The 9,290-nt window shown below is 41.1% G+C and overlaps 1 long non-coding RNA gene across 7 annotated transcripts in view; it reads right to left on the reverse strand.

Annotated features, from left to right (window-relative positions):
- LOC109959143 (uncharacterized) overlaps window positions 1-6,428 on the reverse strand; it is a 266,643-nt gene extending 260,215 nt beyond the window's left edge. For 2 of the 7 annotated variants that reach the window (XR_002274769.1, XR_002274770.1), the window contains exon 1: window positions 6,090-6,412. This is a non-coding gene — a long non-coding RNA (uncharacterized LOC109959143). Of the gene's footprint in view, window positions 1-5,371; window positions 5,966-6,089 lie in introns of those variants that run through there. The other 5 variants (XR_002274768.1, XR_002274771.1, XR_002274767.1 and 2 more) reach the window with 5 other exon arrangements.
- Window positions 6,429-9,290: the final 2,862 nt, after the last annotated feature.

The following is a 9,290-nucleotide window of genomic DNA, read 5'->3' on the forward strand; positions in this document are numbered from 1 at the left end:
TACGTCTGCGAGTCTGTGTTTTCTACCCTGAAACACGTGAAATCAAAGCATCGATCTGTTCTGACTGACACCCATGTGAAAGAATTGCTTCGAGTGGCAACAACGGAATACAAGCCAGATTTGAAGAGGATTGTTCAAGGCAAGGAATGCCAGAAGTCCCACTAAGCAACATGCATAGTACAAGAAAAACGCTATTGTAAATTATTAGATTTTTGTTTGTGGACTTGGTTGAACTGAGAGTTTGTGTGTGTGAGACAGTGCACACAATGTTCATTGTTGAAAATGACTGGCCTGTGGTCTTAGTACTGTAGGAGTCCATTTCTGTCATTATCATGTTGGTGTGTGGCATTTACAATAAATCTGGCTGAGCAGTGTGTGTGTGAGAGGAAGGGATGGGTGATGTTCATGTGTGCGCATGTGTATGATGTGGCTCTTTGCGGTAACACAGTAAAAAAATGTGGCTCTTGGTCTCTGACTGGTTGGCCACCCCTGCCCTAAATGTTGCCTTACAAATAATCATTTTGTCTGAACAACAGTTAAATGCCACGCTAGCGACTCTGCACTTAGGCACAGCAACGCTTTGAGCTAAATGCTAACATCGGAACTAAAGTGCTCATATGGTAATGTGAGGTGATAAGATGTCATGTTTGCCATCTTACTTTAATAACCCTATACACAAAGTACAGTGGAGGCTTGATAGGCATGTCGAGCATGTACAGGTATTTGGTTAAATGAACAAACAATTTGACCAGACGATGGTGCTGCAATAGGGAGTTAATATATTCTGAAAGGCACATGTATGTATGCCTGCATCACGTTTCAAACAATCCATCCAATAGTTTGAGACATTTCATTTAGGGCTGTTGCTAACGATTATTTTTCTGTCGAATAATCTAACGATCATTTTTTCGATTAGTCGAATAATCGTTTATATATACAGTGCCTTGCGAAAGTATTCGGCCCCCTTGAACTTTGTGACCTTTTGCCACATTTCAGGCTTCAAACATAAAGATATAAAACTGTAATTTTTTGTGAAGAATCAACAACAAGTGGGACACAATCATGAAGTGGAACGAAATTTATTGGATATTTCAAACGTTTTTAACAAATAAAAAACTGAAAAATTGGGCGTGCAAAATTATTCAGCCCCCTTAAGTTAATACTTTGTAGCGCCACCTTTTGCTGCGATTACAGCTGTAAGTCACTTGGGGTATGTCTCTATCAGTTTTGCACATCAAGAGACTGAAATTTTTGCCCATTCCGCCTTGCAAAACAGCTCGAGCTCAGTGAGGTTGGATAGAGAGCGTTTGTGAACAGCAGTTTTCAGTTCTTCCCACAGATTCTCGATTGGATTCAGGTCTGGACTTTGACTTGGCCATTCTAACACCTGGATATGTTTATTTGTGAACCATTCCATTGTAGATTTTGCTTTATGTTTTGAATCATTGTCTTGTTGGAAGACAAATCTCCGTCCCAGTCTCAGGTCTTTTGCAGACTCCATCAGGTTTCCTTCCAGAATAGTCCTGTATTTGGCTCCATCCATCTTCCCATCAATTTTAACCATCTTCCCGGTCCCTGCTGAAGAAAAGCAGGCCCAAACCAGGATGCTGCCACCACCATGTTTGACAGTGGGGATGGTGTGTTCAGGGTGATCAGCTGTGTTTCTTTTACGCCAAACATAACGTTTTGCATTGTTGCCAAAAAGTTCGATTTTGGTTTCATCTGACCAGAGCACCTTCTTCCACATGTTTGGTGTGTCTCCCAGGTGGCTTGTGGCAAACTTTAAACGACACTTTTTATGGATATCTTTAAGAAATGGCTTTCTTCTTGCCACTCTTCCATAAAGGCCAGATTTGTGCAGTATACGACTGATTGTTGTCCTATGGACAGAGTCTCCCACCTCAGCTGTAGATCTCTGCAGTTCATCCAGAGTGATCATGGGCCTCTTGGCTGCATCTCTGATCAGTCTTCTCCTTGTATGAGCTGAAAGTTTAGAGGGACGGCCAGGTCTTGGTAGATTTGCAGTGGTCTGATACTCCTTCCATTTCAATATTATCGCTTGCACAGTGCTCCTTGGGATGTTTAAAGCTTGGGAAATCTTTTTGTATCCAAATCCGGCTTTAAACTTCTCCACAACAGTATCTCGGACCTGCCTGGTGTGTTCCTTGTTCTTCATGATGCTCTCTGCGCTTTAAACGGACCTCTGAGACTATCACAGTGCAGGTGCATTTATACGGAGACTTGATTACACACAGGTGGATTCTATTTATCATCATTAGTCATTTAGGTCAACATTGGATCATTCAGAGATCGTGCATGGTGCTGTTGTGAAACGCCATTTCTGCTTTGCAGAGCTGGCAGAGCACCATGTTGTTTGGTATCTGTTTAAAATACTGCCAAACCTTTGGTGACCGCAGTCGCGGTATTTTTCGCGTTCCCCGCACACGCGATGCTGCTAGTGCTATGTGTATCCATGCTCGCGTTACTGCCTACTTCCTACTAATCTTCTTCTACGTCCTTTTAAAGGGCGGTTGGCATCCAGCTTTTGGCGCATTACGACCACCATCTGCTCTGGAGTGTGAAACATGAAACCTGTCTTACAATTTTTTTTTTTTGTTTTCTACATATGACAAGTCGACGATTAATATGCAAATCGACTAATTATCATAATCGATTAAGTCGATTAAGTCGAATAATCGCTACAGCCCTAATTTCATTCATAACTACAAATGACAACTTCATGGTAGTGCTACAGAAAATGTCAGGTCAATCACCAAAGTAATCCAGTCCATCATTTAAATAATAAGGAATTTGTTTCCGGTACAGAAACGAGGCAGCCATCCGTGGCGCCAACTCAACCAATGGCACTAACCATTGGGGTTAACGAGGGGGGGGATTCAGTGTCTTGCCCAAGGACACTTCAACATGTGGAGGCACCAAGATTCAAACCTTCAATCTTCCGGTTGGGAGACAACTGCTCTACCCACCGCACCACTGTCGCCTCCCCAAATGTAGTTCCCATACCGGGAGTTGAACCTGGGCCAGGAATCCTAACCGCTAGACCATATGGGTAAAGGCTGTAAACCATTATAAAGCCTCATCCGGTTCTTTCAAACCAGGAACTCCGAGGGACGACTCAGACCACTTGAGTATATAAAAAATATAACCGTGCTGGTTTATTCAAAGAGTCACAGGCAAGAATTCACACTTCCAGTCCAGAGATCTTCCAACCCCCAGGCTGCCAAAGCAGCCCGGAAACAGAAAAGACCCCGAACCAAGCATTGCTATACAATATTAATCATTTCTGGGCTGTCGAACCGTGACGTCACCTGATATGCCAGCTTGGCAGCTGAGCAGAGCAGTAGACAAAACATGAAGAAAATAATGTGTGTGGCTGTTGTTTTCGTGGTGTGTATCTAAAACAATTTGACATAACATTACACATTAAGACAAATATTATGGTTACTTTTACCGTCATAATAACATTCGTCCCTGACTTCAGCCCTTCTCTGCCTTAACTATCCTTGCATTTAACAGCCTGAGGAAGACATCCTGCTGCACTAAACATTCTTAGACAACAAATCTCTGAACATCTATCTAACTAAGAAATAACCTAACATGGGAATATGTCCCATATAAATGTCTTAATTCCAAAATTTTTCAAACTGCTTGGTTACGCTTATTTTACCCAGGATGAAATGGATTTGAAATTTTTGTTCCCATTTTATTCAGTTTTGTGCTTTTCTTTTGAAAGTGCCATTTACTCACTGTGCTTGTCTGTCACTGGGAGCCTAAGCTAATGTTAAGATGTTTTCTTGTGGTTTGTTTTGCTCCCGAGTGCATGTTTAACTTACATCATCTGTAAACCAATAAACAGTTACAGTCCTGCAGGCAGAACAGCTCCCCATCAACCCCTTATAACTGTACTCAACAGTGTGTACATAATGAGATGCCATTCCTTCATTTTCTTTATGAAATGTACTGTGTCAGCTTCAGTCTTCTGCATATTAAATATTATGCAGTCATATGTGAGTCTGTTTCATGTGGAAGTGGCATATGAAATGTACTACTTTTATTACTACAGCTGCAGTACTTGTCGTCGGACCCCCAAGGAGCTCCCACGGTCTAATGATACCGGCATACTTATCCTGTCATATTTCAAGTTACCAACATTACAGAAAGAGATGGCAGAGTATTTTCTAAGACGACTTATGTTGCCATTACTTTCATGTTTCATGTGTAGGGGGAAATGATCTGCTACAGAAACTGATGGCCAATGTGATATTTCAAAAGGTTACGCTGCATCTTGCTCAGCGATTGTTTTCCACAGATTTATATTTGTTTAAAGGGGGGTTGTGGTTGTCAGCGATAACAAATGCACTGACAAATAACTGGGCAGTGTGCCATTTGGAATTCATTTAGCAAGACAAGGTAGTGATAAAGGCGCCACCCCGACTGTCTGCGTGCGACACTTCGTAAATCAAAGAACAGCATGGATGAATTATACTGGTGAGAAAGTCTCTCTTCTGAAGGACAGCAGCTGTGTGTCTATTTACAAGCAGCTGGTCTACAGCATAGGTCAGCGCTCACTCCTCCTCTTTCTGTCCTTTTGAAAATGTTAGACCAGGCCAAGTTGCAGAGAGCAATGAAAGACAGAATACCGATTCACTTTAGCTGCTTTAAGACCACTGTAAAATCTGCATATTAAATGCTTTGTCTATATATTATTCATTCATGTCCTGTGATCAGTGTGCCAAATCTATTAAATTAGACAGGCAATAAACTAGCAGAGGGTTGCTTAACAGTTTTTAATGATACCTGCTAGAAATCAAATCAGGTTTTATTACTACAGTATAACCAGGGAGTTAACCTTTTGTGTGGTCAGAAATGAATTGTGTTTTAAGATTGAACTAAATCAATGTAGCGTTATTTTATGACAGTGGATCAGATGACTAATTATAACTCTCTCGGTGTGTGTGGCTCTAAATCCATTTTAAGGAATGAGACAGTGATAGGCTATTCCAATATATTATATGTAATGGTAAATTTGTTTTCATGATGAGATAATATAGAAAGATAGAGAGAAATTCGGTTTTCCGAAACACTGCTAGTTTTGACATCAAGCTCAATTTTTCATAAAGTACACAGCAGCTTTGATTTCCTGATGACGGCAAAATGTGTTTAAAAGCCATTTATAAAACAGCTTCCATAAATAATGCAAGCCACTGTGCGCAAATTTAAATATATCAGAAGCCAAGCAAAATCTCATCAAGCAACTCACACTGCACACAGATACAATGAGGACCCATCTGCCCACTGAGCAATTTTGATTATGATTAGAGAAACCCTTCTGGAGAGGTAGCAAACTTACATTTTGTGTGCTTCAGCCAAAGTTGTCCCAGCCAAATGGTCTGTAATAAATGTGATTTCAATCAACAGTCTAGATCCAAGGGTAAAAATTGTGTTCCACTTTGGGTGAAATTTATTTATCAGTTTCTTTCTTGGATTCGGCTACCTAGCTGTAAGAAGACGACAGCCACATTCTGAATCCTGCCTACTGAGCTCTAGTTGGTCAAGTGTTTGGTCCATTTTCCTACTCTCCACGCCGACCCAGAAGGTCTCCACGCTGAACGCGACTACACAGTAAAATGGCAGAAAACAATCAGCCTTTTTTCCTATGTAAAAAAAAATGTACTCAGAAGTTCGTTTTAAGCTCAAATACAGCTTCGGCTGCAACACCAAGCTAATTCGTGTTGGTTTCTTCCAAAGGTACAAGACTAATTAACTAATGCAGGCCTCAGGTTTTCCAATAATGCAGTTCCCTGCTGAGCTGCGGCGGAAGGATACATGCTGGTAGTCCTGTTCCGTTACCAGAGCAGGTGTTGTACTTAATTAATTGCATCATCAATATCGACACATCTCTTGGGTTTCATAATATGCACTTGGGAAATATGTTGGCATAGCAGGCGTTCGCTTCTATAAAGACCAGTCAGTGTCACTGTTAGACTCTAGATAAACTGCTGTGGCCTTTATAGTAACATTATCTTACATAGCCTGCATTAGTTAATTAGTAAATAATATACACCTACCCCGAAGTTACTGTTGGTGATGACACAGCCAGGCTCCAGAGTATCTTTCACATCTGCTACCACGGAAATGGGTTCCACATACACTGCTATTATATTCTCAGCTCGGTCCTTTGAGTATCTCTCAAGTGAAATCCGTAGCTTTACCCTCTCTTGTTCCTTTCAGAACATTTGCATAAATGACACGAACCGTGCTTTGCAGTATTCAACATATAGGCATATAAATTAACTTAAACGGGGGAAAGCTGGAGTGACGCTGCACAACTATAATCCAGACGCCGAAGCAGGTTTTACAGGTGCCACCCCCCAAACTTTCCACCTACAAAATCTGCAAATTCATTTCCAAATTAACTCCGAACACAGCTTGAGAAATATCACAGGTGTAACAGCAAACCTACACTAATTGAACGTATCCCTCCGCCGCAGCTCAGCAAGGAACTACTATCCCGGGAAAAACATGTAAATACACATTATATCGACTATGAATCTAAAAGATATCTACGGGGATTATGTTAGTGGGACGGCAGAAGCTTCACTTGATCGTCAGACAAACTGTGAAGTGCATTTTTACACAGAACGAGGGCTGTGCATGTTGTCCTTTGTTTTTTACAGCATAGTCGCGCTGCGTGCCGATGATGTATCCATCTCGACCAGAGTGCTATCACTTTCAACAGCCAGAAAAGTTTAGAGATGCTGAACATGCTTCAGTCACTAACGAATAAACAAATCAATACACAAATAACTCAGAGATCAAATCACGTGGCAGGAAAATGTTTGTCTTGCACTTTTCAGTCCTGCAAGTGAGATGCAGGCAACCATATTTTCTACTGTAATACTAGTGGTCAGGACATTGATTGGGAGTGCTTGTTTGGAAAATATAACTTCAAATGATACCAGCTCGGATGAAATATGTGAAGATCCATATTTCTCTCCGCAGTGTATCTGTGTTGTGTATACAGAGTTCAATATTTAACCATTCTAGAGAAGCTGGAATGTGCTGAGATAGGCAAAAACTACAGTGCAGCTTCTAATATTTGTGGTATGATTTATTTTAATAAATTGTTTTAGAGGTGAGACATGGAAGGAAATAAAATTGTGATTTTCATACAAAAAATGGCATTATGGTAAACATGATCTTATCTTTTATCATTTTGTAGCTACTTCATTGTCATATCAAGTGTTGTTAGGGGACAGAGTGTGTTGTAATGTATTATTCAAAGTCACCCGACCCGTCATTGTTTATAGAAGTGGATTCAGTTTGACTCAGATGTGCAATTGGTTATACAACTTTGTCAATAAATCATTTTAAGAGCAGTGGCAAATGAGTTATTGTACAGATGTTCTCTGGTCTTTGATAATTGATGGAAAGTACCCAGACATGAAGTGTTCAGTTTGCCCAGTACATAGACTCTTTATTTTTGCCCAATAAAAGGATCAGCTGAGGTCAGCGAGTGCTTTGCATAGCTGCCAGTTGGGGAAAAAAACCCATTTATTTAGTGGTAAACTCTTAAAAGATAAGACTGGTGCTATTATCTGTTTGTCTTGTTGGCTCACAAATACCATGAAAATAAAAACCAGCTATCGGTCTCTCTACACCTCCTGACTTTTCCACCCTGTCAGTGGGACTCAGCCTCAAATCCATTGAGTCCTACTGAAGAAGGGCCAAGTAATTAAAATAAACAATATCACCAGCTTTATCCTATGAAATGTACACTGCAGCTGAACAAGATATGACCTGTCACGGGAAATGGCCCAAATATTTTGTAAAATATGAGATCGGGGACACATGAGGCTACATGTGGAAAATAACATTTATGATGAGTAGCCTATACATTCAAAACAAGAATATATGGCACATGATGATGATAAAATATTTTAGAATCAGGTCAGTCGCGAAGTCAGTTTATAACAACAGACTTTTTGAAGGTTACCCTGAGTATTTCATGTAGGGCAGGGAAAGTGCCCGGCTTTATTTCTTAAGCTGAGTGGCAGATACAGCACAACGCTTCATTGCGCTCAGAGCCCTTTACTCTGGGCTCAAGCATGTGGCCTTGATTTAGGTGATTGAGCACATCCCATTTATATTCAAGCAATCAGCAATCACTCATAGAGAGACATGCACACACAATCCCAGTGACACACTCTCACTCTTTCTCTTTCCTGTGCTCTCTCAGCCAGCAGTGCTCATTACACAGCTGAGGTGAGTGAGAGAAAGAAAAGCAGAGACAGAGAGATCGCAGACTCGGGGGAGATCTACTCCTACACCAAGCTGTTCAGTCCATGGCAGGAGTCAGAAAGTCAGTGATCCTGGCAGCTGCTGCACCATGCCCACTCGCCCTGCTCCCTGTCCATTCTGCCAGGGAGGTCTGGAGCGACAGGCCCCAAGACTCCAGTCTCCCGGCCCACCGGCCCCTTTCTCATACAGTGTGGATCAGGTGCTGAATTTTCCTGCAAGGGACTTCAAAGGAACAAGTAGGGTGCACAGGTAGATAATGTAAGGACAAGATAATACTGAGAGGTCTCTTCAATGCCTCAGAAGATTTTTCATTTCAACTTGCTACCATTTGAATGTAAGACCAATATTTTCTACCATTTGGGTCATAAAACCAAAACTCTTAGCTAAAAGAAGCCAAAAAAGCCCTGTAGTACTGAAGACATAGGGAACAATTCTCATGTGATTTCATCACTTTCTGGACTCCTTTTACATTTCACATTGCAGTAGGCATTTGATACATATAGTTGTGTTATTTTGTTCCTCATACACCCATACAGTATAACACACTAGCTTTAATTTGAGTTGACCAACACCTCTCAAAAAGTCTCAACAAAAACACTGTAGGCTTCACAGAGATGGTGTTTATTGGAGTGGTGAACTGTGCGTACCGTGCAGATGGTCATGACCAAAATGACAGGTAGTTACAGATGCTAGAGTCATGTGGTTCATAATACAGATGTTGCAAAACATGGCTATGATGCTTTTGTACAAGTGTAGGTGCAAGACTGGTGACAGTTTAACAAGAGTAAGGTTGACACAACGTCAGAGCCGCTCCACTGGAAAACCACAGGAATTAAAAGCAACTGTGCTTTTGCAGAGTCAATTATTTTTGGGTAAAATGTGATAGCAGCACTAGTTTTTTTGTTCCTTTTCTTTTGACAAAACTCGCTCCAAATCCTGCAGCTGTCTGTCAAGACTTCACATACATT

This window comes from Monopterus albus, unplaced genomic scaffold, assembly GCF_001952655.1.
Source record: "Monopterus albus unplaced genomic scaffold, M_albus_1.0 scaffold37.1, whole genome shotgun sequence".
Lineage (NCBI taxonomy): Eukaryota > Metazoa > Chordata > Actinopteri > Synbranchiformes > Synbranchidae > Monopterus > Monopterus albus.